Source organism: Eptatretus burgeri, chromosome 23, assembly GCF_056783735.1.
Source record: "Eptatretus burgeri isolate ZD-2024b chromosome 23, Ebu_testis_v1, whole genome shotgun sequence".
NCBI classification, from domain to species: Eukaryota; Metazoa; Chordata; class Myxini; order Myxiniformes; family Myxinidae; genus Eptatretus; species Eptatretus burgeri.
In genome coordinates this window covers 954701-969455 of record NC_140983.1, presented here as the reverse complement: position 1 = coordinate 969455, position 14755 = coordinate 954701, and the positions used below count along the sequence as shown (strand labels likewise).

General features: G+C 45.3%; 1 protein-coding gene across 1 annotated transcript in view; it reads left to right on the top strand.

The window, feature by feature from the left end:
• LOC147007922 (uncharacterized) overlaps positions 1-14755 on the top strand; it is a 197282-nt gene that overhangs the window by 48775 nt on the left and 133752 nt on the right. The gene's annotated exons all lie outside the window — the stretch shown is intronic.

Here is a 14755-nt window from a genome sequence, read left to right as displayed (position 1 = left end):
TTTGAACAAAAACCTCAGATCACCCGACAAAGCCTGCAACAAGCGCGTGTCCACTCTCAGGCGAGCCAGAAAACAACATCTGTCAAGATTGAACTTTCAAACTTGTCTCCCTCCTCTAAAACCTGGTGGCATCTTGTTTCGTCGGTGTCTGGTGTGTGCTTCCCTTCAACCCCTTCCCTCACTTCAAATAAGCACCACAGCCGACTCCGCTCGTGAGAAGGCCGAACGCTTCAATTCTCTGTTTGCTTCAAAATATTGTGTTCCCAACTCCTCACTGACGGTACCCACCATTCCCCGTCATCCCCAACTGCTCCGGGACTCTTGTGTCTTTTACACCTGAGAAGGTGGAAAAGGTTATTTCAACCCTCGACTCTGCAGTTGCACCGGCCAGCATCAGCTCACGTGTCCTAAAAACCTGCTCTGCTGCTCTTGCACATCCTCTATCTTCCCCTTTTCACCTTGCCATTTGCCGGAGGTCATCTTCCATCTGCTTGAAAGTGCATTGCATTAAAAAAGGAGCAAAAGCTGATCCCCTGAACTACAGACCTGACGGCTTTCTTCCATCATCAGCAGCAAGGTCGTGGGATTCATCATCACAGCTGATTCGAAATCCTTCCTTTTCTCCAACAACCTCAGCTCAGATCACCAATTTGGTCTCAGACCAGGTGGCTCCACCAAGATCCATCAAGATGAAGCGTCACTTTACAACCCCTTACCGACCAGACTCGGTGGTGTCATGGTTCGAGAGTCTGCTCTGAGTCTGGAAGGTTGGTGGGTCAAACCAGTTGCTTGACGAAGCAGAGTCTGCTTCCTTGCTTCACGTTCAGCATTTAAAAGGTTAAAGGCACGGACAATCCCCATAGGTTGACATCCATGGGGGAAGGAAAAAAATTTCAGAAGTTTAACATGATTGAAGCAATCCTGTACTCTACCCTTAATAAACACTCAGAACCAGATAAAACATGACCCTTCCCTTGTGTAATATGTCTCAGGACACTCTCTCTCTCTCTCTCTCTCTCTCTCTCTCTCTCTCTCTCTCTCTCTCTCTCTCTCTCTCTCTCTCTCTCTCTCTCTCTCTCTCTCTGTCTCTCTCTGTCTCTCTCTCACTCTCTCTCTCTCTCTCTCTCTCTCTCTCTTACTCTCTCTCTCTCTCTCCATCTCTCTCTCTCCATCTCTCTCTCTCTCTCTCTCTCTCTCTCTCTCTCTCACTCTCTCTCTCCCCCTCTCTCTCTCTCCCTCCCTCTCTCTCTGTCTCACTGTCTCAACCACTGCCCCAAAACACCATGATGTGTTCTCTTCAAATAGTGACGAGTCTGGTGTGTTCCACGTCATCTATCTATAATTCCAGCAATCTCTGTGTGCGTGTGTGTCTCTGTGTGTGTGTGTGTGTCTGTGTGTGTGCGTGTCTCTGTGACCGCTGTTTCTCGACAACCACTGCTCCGATCTAATTGAAACTTGCCAGGTATATTGCTAGGGACCTGAGGATGTGCCTTTTCAAGGTTTGATATGAATCGGACAAGTGCCTCCCAAGTTATAGCCATTTATTTACCAACCAATGACAAGACACATTGTTGCGTGGGCGTGGCCGATGGGGGAAGGGAACCTCTGCCGCGCTCCCCATTACGGGTTACAACGTACGGGCTTCCGGAGAGTGATGACTTCGTGTATTCTCATAATTTCTCGATTTCTTATGTGCATTTATAGATATAACACAATGCCCCAAGTTATGATCGTTTTCATATGAGACTGTGCATAAATTTCGGTAACATCAGAGTGAGCTGGTATGCTCCGAACCAGGAAGTAAAAAAATTTTCTCTCTCTTCTCTTCTCTTGTTGTTTTTCCTTGTGACGACATTGTGAAAAGGCAAAATACATTGGCGCTAATTGAATAATTGGCCATTAAAACTAAATTGCGAATAATCGTAATTGCGATATGCGAACTTCCGGGCCACGCACGTACGTGCACGCGAGAGCGAAGAAACAGCCTGTGTGGTTGTTTCTTGCTCGCAGTTTTAATATTTATTTATTTATTTCTTGCGGGCACATACTAGTGGGGAACAAAAACATTATATGGGATTTGTCGAGAAGTGTGTTTACCGGGCTGTACGACACCGTTAAGAAACCACTGGAAAGAAACCTTACCTGCAGGAGCTTTTCTTACTCCCAATTGGAAGGTGATGTACAAATTTCCGACCGTTGGTCGCACGGGAGACTTAAATTGGAGACTGGTCCATCAAGTCCTGGCCACACAGGTTCTCCTGCAGAAATTTAACCCCTCTGTGTCTAATTCATGCCCTTTCTGTATGGATATCGAAAATTTGAATCATGCGTTCATTGAGTGCAGGTTGACGCCTCTGTTTCTGTACCTGAGTCAGATTTTTTGGAAATTTAAAATAGTTTTTTCCTTTCCAATTTTTATTTATGGGCTTGCTCTCAACACAGGAAACAAATCTGTGTTTTTGCTTTTGAATTTTTTACTTGGAATTGCTAAGCTTGCAATTTATAAGACCAGGAAAGCCAGATTGGTAAATAAGAAAAATGATAATGCACTTTTTTGTTTCAAAGGCATGGTGTCTGCTCGTATAAAACTAGAACATGCATATCATGTAAACATGGGTTGTCTTCCGGTATTTGAAGACTTGAAGTGCGGTGTTGGTGTCTTGTGTAAATGTGTTGAGAATGAAGTTCACATTTTTTGTGAGTTGTAACAATATCATTGATCCTTGAACCTTCATTGTTTTTCTCACTCTGCTGGAGCACCTGTACTTAAAGAATGGCACTTTGATTCTCATGTGTTGATACTTTTATGAACCTCAGGCAAATGGTGCCTCAAGATTTCTTTCTTTGTTTAAATTTGCCTTGTGAAATGTTTTATACTTTTATAATAAAAGGACATAAAAGTCAAAGTCTCTCTCTCTCTCTCTCTCTCTCTCTCTCTCTCTCTCTCTCTCTCTCTCTCTCTCTCTCTCTCTCTCTCTCTCTCTCTCTCTCTCTCTCTCTCTCTCTCTCTCTCTCTCTCTTTTCACAAAGTGTCATGCCATTGCCTTCCCAGCACTAGTCAGGACTATAATTTGTTCACCTTTTTATTTTATTTTTTCCCCCCTTTATTTACACATCAGAACGCACAACTTCCAAGTGAAAAACAAATTCCACATTTTTCAGAAAATTAATTTAAAATACAAAACTAGAATATCTTGGTTGGATAGAGTGTCCACCCCCCTTGAGTTAATACTTGGTGGAAGCACCTTTGACAGCAATTACAGGTGTGAGTCTGTGTCCCAGTCCCTGCAGATGGGAAACATCCCGATATCATGATGCTGCCAACACCATGCCTCACATTAGGGATGGTGTTCTTTGGAAGATGTGATGTGTTGGGTTTGTGCCAAACGTAACGTTTTGTTTTTCGGACAAAAAGTTCCATCTTGGTTTCATCAGACCACAAAACTTTCTGCCACATGGCTTCAGAATCTCCAGAGTGTTTCCGCATCCCTCAAACGGGACTCAAGGTGGGTTTTTTTGAGAAATGGCTTCCTTCTTGCCATCCGACCATACAGGTCAGACTTGTGGAGTGCTTGGGATATTGTTGTCACATGCCCACAGTGAATAATCTTTGCCATAAAGGCATGTGGCACTTTCAAAGTTACCATTGGCCTCTTGGTCGCCCCTCTGATCAGTATCCTCCTTGCTTGGTCATCCAGTTTGGCAGGACGGCCTGATCTAGGCAGGGTCTTGGTGGTACCATACACCTTCCACTTCATAATGATTGACTTGACTGTGCTCCAAGGGATATTCAAGGCCTTTGAAATATTTTTTATACCCATCCCCTGATCTGTGCCTTTCCACAACTTTATCCAGGAGGTCTTTTGAAAGCTCCTTGGGGCTCATGGTTGAGTCTTTGCTGTGAAATGCACCATCCAGGAGAAGAAACCTTCAGGAAGAGAGCTGATTTTATTCTGAAATAATTAGAATAACCACAATGTAAAACTAGAACGGGCACTCATAGAGCGCATACCTTCGCCGCAGCCACAAGTTACCTTTGTATTAAGTTGTCCACAACGCATCTCAATACAAATATGCATTTCGTGACCCCCATGAACTTTGACCCATAACCGCTACCTAGGGTGACAATAGTACTATACCTTGTGTCATTTGAGAAGATGGGGAATTGAACACTGAACAATTTGGAGTTAATTTGATGTAAATCGGAAACATATTAACCGTTTTCATCATGAAAAAACGATGTTGACCTTTTTGTGACCTTGACCTCTGATCCGATCACTCCCAAAATCTAATGGATTTGTCCTTTCGTGATGCCAAACAAATCCAAAACAATTAAAGCCTCTCTGCGTTTTGTTTTTTTGCGTTAAGTTGTCCACAACGCTTTCCGATATAAATGTGAATTTGTGTGACCCCCTTGACCTTTGACCCCCAACAGCTGCCTTGGGTGACAAAAGTACTATACCATGTGTCATATTAGAGGATGGGGAATTTAATTTTGAACATTTTGGAGTTAATTTGCTGTAAATCAAAACAAAATTGACAATTTAATCGCGAAAAAACGATTTTGACCTTTTTGTGACCTTGACCTTAACCTTTGATCCAATCGCTCCCAAAATCTAATCGATTTGTCCTCTCGTGATGCCAAACACATCCACAAAATTTCATGACAATCTGCGAAGTGGTTTTTGTGTAATGTTGTCCACAACGCTTCCCAATCAAAAACTCCATTTTGGTGACCCCCTTGACCTTTGACTTCCACAGACTAACGAGGTTTGCAAACACTATACCATACACTATATCAGTGGATCGGGATTTGAATACTGAACATTTTGGAGATAATTTGATGTAAATCAAAACAAAATTGACACTTTAATCGCAAAAAAACGATTTTGACCTTTTTGTGACCTTGACCTTGACCTTTGATCCGATCGCTCCCAAAAGCTTCGCCTGGCGTCCTTGAGTAACTGCACATCATCTCTGAAAATTTCATGCAAATTGGTCCAGCAGTTTTTGCGCAATGTTGTCCGCACACATATTTAGCAATAAATAAATACACAGGGGTCAATACAAAACCTTCGTCAAACGAAGTTTGCGAAGGAAACAATGGTGGCCAATTAACTTGGTGTGTGATTTTGAAGGTGATTGGTTACAATTGAGCTCATTTACAATTGCTATTATCATGGGGGTGGCGGGGGGGGGGGGGTGGACACTTATCCAACCAAGATATTCCAGTTTTGTATTTTTAATTAATTTTCTGAAATTTGTGGAATTTTTCACTTGAAAGTTCTGAGTTATGATGTGTAAATAAAGGTGGAAAAAAAATAATATACAATGAAATAAAATAAAAAGATGAAAAATTTGAAAAGGGGGGGGGGTTAATTGGGACTTTCAAAAGGCACTGCAAGTGGCTTCGGGGTATTTTGGGTTTACGACGTCTTCAAGGGTCTTGAAGGGTCTTCAAAGGTCGAAAGGTACATTCCAATAGTACGTAATTAATATCCAGTGTTGCATTGTTCAAAGAGTACGTAATTAATAGACGTATAGTCACACGGTTGAACAGGATAACCAGGGAACGACTGGAAGGTGTGGATGACGCACACACGATGTCACAGAGAAGAAAGGTAACACCTATTTTGAGGGGCAACCCCCTCCCCGGACGACTGTGTTTCGAGATCGATTTGGAGGCGAAAAGAGGTGGGCGGAGTTTGCGATGGTGGGCGGGGCTATCGAGCTCGCGTCCTGAGATCACGTGATCGTCCTTGGAGACGAGTTACAGGAACGTGGTTGCTAGGGAAACGCACGTTAATATCGAGGGAGAGGCTCGAGACCTCGTGGATACATGGATCTTGTTTATTTCGATTAATTAAGCACTTATAACGGATTATTCTCCACACAATGTATTGCTATAAGTACAGGACCTTGTATAGTTTAATTATGTGTGTTGTTGAAGCACTTATAAGTTTAATTCCAACACCACAACTATAAATAGTGTGATTGTGACGAACAGCTTCTGTACTCGCATCAGTTGGCACGTGGAGTTCACTGATCACGTGGTGTTAATTACAACACGTGGTACAAAGATTGTCACGAACAAGCAAAGGTGATGGAGGTTCGTGAGTGCTCTCTTTTATACAACGGTAACTACAGACACAAATAAACGGATAAATCATTATGTGGTCACAAACTCACAAAGGTAATCGAACATAAACAGGTCAAAGGTTGAAATGGTAAAATCACGTGTTTTATAACCGTCATTATAATAAGACAAACATCTGCCATGAGAACACAATCAAACTGAGAGACAATAACTCCTCAATTTACTCGGATTCTAATTTAAACTTATCTCCTGCTTCTGCTGCCACTACCTTTCCACGTCGAACATTCCGTGCATTAACCACTCTCTGAGTCAGTCCCCTCCCTGACTCCCGTCTTAACTCTCCTCCTCTTAACTGTCAAGTTATGGCCACTGGTCCCATCACTGTTGACTCTGTTAAAAAAAATTCATCTGCACTTATTTTATCTCCACGTTTCATTATCTTAAACATCTCGATCATATCCTCCAGTAACCACCTCCTTTCCGAGTGTAAAAGCCCCGTCTCCTTCAGCCGGTCCTCATAGCTAAGTCAAGCTCGGCCCGGAATCAATCGAGTTGCCCTGCGTTGAACCCTCCCTGTGGCATATTAATTATAAGGATTACAAGGAAATTATGCACAGGAGGAGGCCATTCGGCCCATCATGCCTGCACCACACCAATACCAGATTTCAATAAATCCATCAACACCGCTTCACTTTGTGCGGAGCCTTTTGGCTGTGACCCTGGTACTCATTTCGCCATCCTCAGAAGGATGACAGGCTGAGGCAACTACTTGGTGTTAATTTAGCAGCCAACGGGGCGTGAACTCAGGGCACGAGAATCCAAAACCACCACCACAACCACGAAGCCAACACCAGGTTCAAATATGTCCTTCCTAAGTTGTGGTGACAAAAACTGCACACAATATTCCAGATATTCCAGATATTCTAATTATAGATACGAACAATATTCTTGATGTGGCCCTCACTAAATTCCTGCACAATGTTAACACCACCTCTTTTGACAGACAAAATGATCCCCCTCCAAATACAACCTAAAACAGAGTCCACAACAATGTTCATTCCAGACGGAGTCCATAACTCTCTTCCTTACAGAGGGAGTCCAGAACAATGTTCTTTACAGACAAAGCCTTGAAACAAAACAACAAAACACACGAAAGCACACAATGGCTCGATATCACTGTGAATCAATTTGCTGGTGATTATAACAACAAACTGCACGTTAAATGATAAATTTAGCACATCATTGCAAACATAAACCGAATCGTCAACTCTGATCAGGCAAATACTACAGTGTTGAAACTTCACCGCCAAGAGCCAAAACAACAATGAAATAACCATACCATGGTGAAACATTTCAAAATGTTAATTTACATAAAAAAGATCCTCAATTGTGACAAGTTATGCATTTGGTAGTTAATTCTGCAGTTCACAAGGGGTTGAACACAGAACCCTTGCCCCAAAGTAGCCACTTAACCAACAAGCCAACACCCAGTTTATCTGTGAGATTAAATTGTTTTATTACTTGTTTCAGTTGATTTGTGGGATGATTTGGAATGGTTCTGTCCACGATCTATTTCCCCCCACCTCATGATCCTGGCCTGGTTTCGTTGAATCCACATGAACGTTCAATTTGTTCTCCTAATAAAGTGATTTATGTTTTCTATATTTTTTAATTTTGGGTTGCGTGCACTAGCCCAGAGACAAAGTAACTTCGTCCCATTGGAATGAACATCGCAGCTTCAGCCGTTATTGAGGTGGGTCGGGCTACAGTTTTACATTGTTTTGAGAGAGGAACAAAGTGAAAAAGAAGTACAAATTGGCGATTTTGTGATCTCTCATTGTGGTACTTTATCGGTGTATTTTGGCGTCTTTTTTAGTATTGGTAGTGCAGAAAACGCTCGAGAATAAAAGTTATGGCTTTGTATGTTTTTAACCCAAGCCCATGCCCCCTCCCCGAGAAAAAAAATAATATAACATATAATGAAATTAAAAAAACTACAAAAAAAAAAAACACGAAATAACAAAAAAAACATTTTGCATTTTCTTATTTTGATCTGGTGTTGTTAAATTGGTGTCGTGTTTTTTTCTGACAACAGACGATTTTTCTGCGCTACGTGCTTCAGCACTCGGAGCTCCCTTTCTGTGAGCTTGTGTGGCCGACCACTTCACGGCTGAGCGGTTGTTGCTCCTTGACGAGTCAACTTCACAACAACAACACTTACAGTTGACCGGGGAAGCTGGAGCAGGGCAGAAATTTGAGGGATTTAATATCTGAAGCGATGATGGAATCCATAACCTTGCTGATGATTGGTGGGAGGCTGATTGGTCTGTAGTTGCAGGGATCTGTTTTTGCACCTTTTTTTTCAAGCAGATGGAGATGACCTTGAGCAAATGAGAGGGTGAGGAGAACAGAGAGAGGGTGAGCAAGAGCAGAGGAGCAGGTTGCCAGGTGCGTCAGCAATGACGATGACGAAAAGAAAGGAGTATTTAAATTACCACCTAAAAACCAATTAATACTTCAATATAATTATGCTTTAATGACTTTCCACTTCTTTACTTTCTTTCTTTATCTTCAGCTTACTTATTTCTTCGTTTATTCCGAACTTATATCTTATTTATTTTTGATTGCATTTATTAATTAATAATATAATACAAGATTCTTATAGACGACAGATCCAGTCAATGAAGCATGGAGCTGCTGATAAATTACAATAATAACTTTTTGGAAGTCAATGATATGGAGATGTGGGACCTGAAGCATTTAATATAAAATGAAATATGGAGCTGCAAGATCGATAGATAGAAAGATAGATAGACAGAAGGTATTATTATAATAATAATAATAATAATTATTATTATTATTATTATTATTCTGAATATATTTTCTCTGTCGAATAAGCCAATAGGGAGAGACATATCTTGATTAGATCTTAATGAGGGCGGCCGAGCGTTTAACCGCTGGTGCGTGCCGACTATTACAGGTCAATTCGTGTGGTAATTACCTCCCAGTCTCTCTTGGTTCAGTCAATGCTGGATCAATGGAAGGAAAGGACAAACACGGACAGGTTGGAACGTCAACAAGCAAGACATGGCAGCCACTTACAGGTCGGCCAAAGCAAAACCTGTAAGAAAAATCCGGTGGCTGAACGAGCTATTGAAGAGCTCGGCTTGGAATACTTACGCGTGTCCCCAGAGGGTGGCCCTATATCTAAAGTTACCTTTGCATTGGCAACAGGTAACATGAATCAGCGTATACGTAGAGACGACCTCTCAGCTAGAGAGGTCTGGACACAACGAGACCAACTCACTGGCGAGCAGTTACCGATGTCAGATGGACAGCCAATTCACGGCCCAAGCACTCGGGCGAAACCTCGGGCCCATTCCACCACAACTGCCACTCCCCGTTTCCGCATCGGTGACCTCGTTTTCCTCAAGGGTGACAGAGACAAATGCAAAGCTCGTGACAAGTATCCGGTGACACAGATTTCTCGTGACGACGGATCGTGCCAACCCAGAAAGTTTACCAGTTCACAGCTTCGCAGGAAAACCGACGCCGTTCGAGTATGCGACTGCTGTCTTGTCGACAGTATGCGACTACTCTACAGTAGTGGGCCAGGCCCAGTATGGCCCTGTTAGAGGCCAAGAATTAACTTCAGGATCCGAGTCCGATTCTGAGTCAGCCTCGCCCCACCATCTGTCACAGGTTCACACCTGGCTCCATTGTGCCCCGCGAAGGGACCATTTCACAACAAGAAGTCTCACGAGATACAACGGGTCATGCCCTATCGGAATCGATTCTGCTGCCCACACCACCAGAGGCTATTGTCAGGTCACCGGACACACACACACACACACACACACACACACACACACACACACACACACACACACACACACACACACACACACACACACACACACACACTGGCATTTCGTCTTCTGAACCGGTCAGTTCGGAGAAGTCTTACTCTCCACCTTCAACGAGGAGGTCTTTCCACTCAAGCGGTCCTCCTGGATGGCGGTGCAGTGATGAGTGGCTCATGGAGACGAATGGAAGACCTCGACAACTTTCGTGCTCACAATTTTGTGTCACTCTAATAGCCCACATTGTATATATGTCGTATTGTTGTGGGGCTGGGTATCGGCGATGAGCACGACGGCTAGATGGAGCAGTAGAGCCGGCTCCACCGATCACCCGGAATTTATAGGCCGTCACCCCGGATAACTCCGGAGCCGACGGGTCCCTTACTGGACCGAAGTTCGCCAATATATCGACCACGTGGGGTAGGGTCGATTGCCAATTTCAATTAACCTAAATACCCACGTCGTCCAACTATCAGGGAAATTCACCCTCGAAGATGCTCGCACGGAACGAGCTGCTAGCGTACTCGAACCGTGTGCGACCCGAGCGGACGGTCACCGCGCTTCCGTCGGTCCAAATGTCCCTTTACAGCGGCAACAGCCTGGCTCATTCTCCAACACGCGCCGTGTTAAACCAATCGAAGAAAGACACCTCCGCCCCTCCCGCTCTCCCTTTCTGGACAGTTTTGGCGCGCAGAACTGCTTGACGCCCTGTCATTGGCCAAAACGAGTGGCAAGTCCATTGATTGGCCCGTCGGCGTGGTGACGTCATGTGGACCCCTTTCCTCCTGTCGCGGGATCTAATTGGCTGAGCGGCGGTAACCCCACCCGTAGCACGCTGATTGGTCGAGGGCCGCCACCAGGCTCCTCCTTGAACTCCGCCCACCAAACAGGCAGAGGAATATTATTCTACGCGGGCTCCGCCCACGTACGTGCTGACACGCACGAAGTCGATGGCGTCGGCCAGAGCGAGGTGAAGGTGATGCTGGCGTTGTCGTAGTTGTGAGGGCTGTAAAGAATGAAAGAAAACCCTGACTATCAAAGTAACTCACAGCGCATTTACATTTATTCGCCCATGAAACGAGGGACGGGGACCCGAACCATAAACACATACTTACCGATATAACTGTTCGATGGGACCTGAATGTTGTGTGCTCATGGCTTCCAGATTCGCAACAGTTTCTATCTCGACAAACAGTTCCTTGCATAATCGTTATACTGTGTTCGTGATTTTTTTTTCATTTATAGTTGAGACTTACAAGTTTCATTTGTCATCCATGTTCATGTTTTTTCAGTCGTCATCGTTGCATGATCCCGGTTGGCGTGGTGACGCGTCACGGCTTGAGTAAAAACCATCCTTGGAGAGCCTGATCTCTCGGCCTCATTGGCGCAGAGTGCAGTCACACTTATTAAACGTGAGTTAAAATCAAATAATTTACATTCAAGGAAATATCACTGATAAATAAACGATTAAACAAACATTTTCTAATCGAACAAGAAAAAAATTTTTTTTTCAGTGAACAAACAAAATAATTTCAAACCAACCAATCAGAAGCGCCTTGAATCAACCAATCACACGACGAGGTCAAAGCGCGCTTTTCCACAGAGAACAGCAACAGGTAAGAAACGCTTTGGTTCTCAAATGGAATAATTTCAATGCAAAGTGATTGATAATTACCTTGGCGAACACCTGGTGGACAACGACGAGAGGTCACCTCATTGTATTTCATTTGTGATGAGGGTTTTACCGAACCACGTGTCATCTGAACCGTGCCGTTTGTCAGTCCATGCACGGCACGTTCCCACCTTTGGATGACCGCTCGTTTGGACGGTGTATAGGTATTTTATTTTCAAAACGTGACAGGAGAAATGGAATAAATTAAATAAAGTTACGAACATCCCTCGGTTTATCCCTTTGATTCTTTCCCTTGTTCCTTCATTTGTTCATTCCTTTCCCGATTCCCTCACACACCGACGCGCTCGTTTCGCATGGGTCCGTACGTGCGGCGGTTATCCGTGTACTGATTACCTTCGACTGAGCCTTCACCTCCTCTCCCTTGTCCTCCTCTCCCAGCCCGGCCTTTTCTTCAGCCTTCTCCTCATCTCCCAGCCCGGCCTTTTCCTCAGCCTTCACCTCCTCTCCCTTCACCTTCTCTCCCAGCCCGGCCTTCACCTCCTCTCACTTCACCTCCTCTCCCAGCACAACCTTTTCCTCAGCCTTCACCTCCTCTCCCTTTACCTCCTCTCCCAGCACAACCTTTTCCTCAGCCTTCACCTCATCTCCCAGCCCGGCCTTTTCCTCAGCCTTCACCTCCTCTTCCTTCACCTTCTCTCCCAGCCCGGCCTTCACCTCCTCTCTTTTGCGAGAGAGGCTTTTGCGAGGCCGATCTGCGACTGTTGGGTGAAGATCCCATGGAAATCGCTTTGTCCTTCGTGAGGGGAGTTTGGCGGTGGGGGCCCGCTCGGAATGGGGGAAACTTTCACCCTGTGCTTAGCAACCAACTCGACCCTCGACTCGTTTCCTTCACACGAACTACCTTCCCTCAGAACTGCCATTTCGAGCTTGTCCGCCATTTCGTGCTCGTCCGCCATTTCGTGCTCGTCCGCCGTTTCGAGCTCGTCCGCCATTGTGTGCTCGTCCGCCATTTCATGTTCGTCCGTCATTGCGTGCTCGTCCGCCATTTCGTGTTCGTCCGCCATTGCGTGCTCGTCCGTCATTGCGTGCTCGTCCGCCATTTCGTGTTCGTCCGCCATTGCGTGATCGTCCGTCATTGCGTGCTCGTCCGCCATTTCGAGCTCGTCCGCCATTACGTGCTCGTCCGCCATTGTGTGCTCGTCCGCCATTTCGAGCTCGTCCGCCATTTCGAGCTCATCTGCCTTTTCGAGCTCATCCGCCATGTCGTGCTCGATTGCCATTTTGAGCTCATCCGCCTTTTCGAGCTCATCCGCCATTGCGTGCTCGTCCGCTATTTCGAGCTCATCCGCCATTTCGTGCTCGTTTGCCATTTCGAGCTCATCCGCCATTTCGAGCTCGTCCGCCATTTCGAGCTCATCCGCCATTTCGTGCTCGTCCGCCATTTCGAGCTCGTCCGCCATTTCGAGCTCGTCCGCCATTTCGAGCTCATCCGCCATTTCGAGCTCATCCGCCATTTCGAGCTCGTCCGCCATTTCGAGCTCATCCACCATTTCGAGCACACGTTTAATCTCCTCTGAAAAAATTAATTCTCTCCCTCAAATTTCCAAGCGAAACTGGATGCCTGTGCGAGCCTCGCTCGTGCCAGACGTGATTTCGCTTTAGTTTTGATTTTCAACTCGGCGCAGTGAACGACACAAATGTCCCTTATGGAACCCACTCATGAAAATGATCATCATGGGGCAAACGGCCCAACAAAGATCAATATCCACGATGATGGCGATGAACATGACCCTGACTGAGTCATTTAACCTTGCTTGGCGCCCAGCATTTAAAAAGGACAGAACATGGGACGCAGCCATCGGTGGACAACCATTGCACACAATTAATGGGTCTAATGGTCTCCCCCTTGCCTTGAAATTCCTTGTGGAGGAACTCATTTCAGATGGGCTGGCAGGATGGCCTCATCTCCAAGCTATCTCGTCCAGGATTGAATCTCGGCCCAGCTTTAAAGCTGTCGTCCTGGTGCTTCACAAGCAAGGCTTAGTATCAATGTGTGCGCCATCCATTGGCTGGCCACGAGACCGGGTGTCCCTTCTGCTTGCATCCGTTGGCGTACTTTAGTCGCCAACGTAGATCCCACAGTGTCTTTTGTGGAGTCGGCGTGCTATCGTCGGCACCCTGAATAAATTACAAAGTCCTACCAAGGTTGCAGGTAGCAATTGGTCAGTCTGATCTTATTGGAGGTTCCTTGATATCAAGTTACATTGCTGGTGGCTATGTCGGAGTGTGCTTGGTCTCTGGGCAGCAGCATCAGCACGGTAAACGGATTGAGCAGGTGGTTCGCATGTTTCATGAACTGGACCTTCATGGGATATGAATCACGAGCAAATTTCATTCAATAAACCATAATATACACCATGCAGTGAGTGTACCCTGACAAAACGTGAGTGCTCGTCCATTGAACGACAAAACAAGCATCTATCTATTACGTACTTCATTGGGGAGGAAGTGGGGCATAAAATATTGTTGCGGTTCTGGAAACCGCATGCCTCCAAGGCAATGGCATCCATCATGCAGTGGTTCCCAGACAGTTATTTCATAAATATACGTACAGTTAGACCTTTCCCTCGTGTCTAATGGGTCAAACGGGACGAAGTGCGTTGTGTGGATCTCATAGTTAGCTCTGATTATATCTCTATCTTCAATCCAACTTTTTTCATCTTATTCCTGAAATAAATCCAAGCAGCGGCCGCCGATAAAAACTGCAGTCACACCCTTCACTATAAGAATGCGTCCTCGTGGAGACCTAAAGAAGCCTCAACCACACGACGGCTCCGCTGCGAGAATATGGCGTCAAAGGGAATAGTGGAGCCAAACAATAAACGCCAATGCTGTACGGGGCGCACAGGCGCGTTCTTTTCAACCCATTTCTGCATCTAATAATTATATCCAATCCTTTCCTTCATTCCATGACAGATCAGGGCGGGCATCTCGCAGGCAACCGCCTGTGAAGATCACTACTGTGATAGACACCAACCGCATGCACAATGGGAGACCTGCGTGCAGCCCCGTGATAATTTATCATTGCACAGTACGGGGCACGAACAGCACACATCTTCATTCGGGTCTGCACACTGAATACAATGGCATCTTACCATCAAA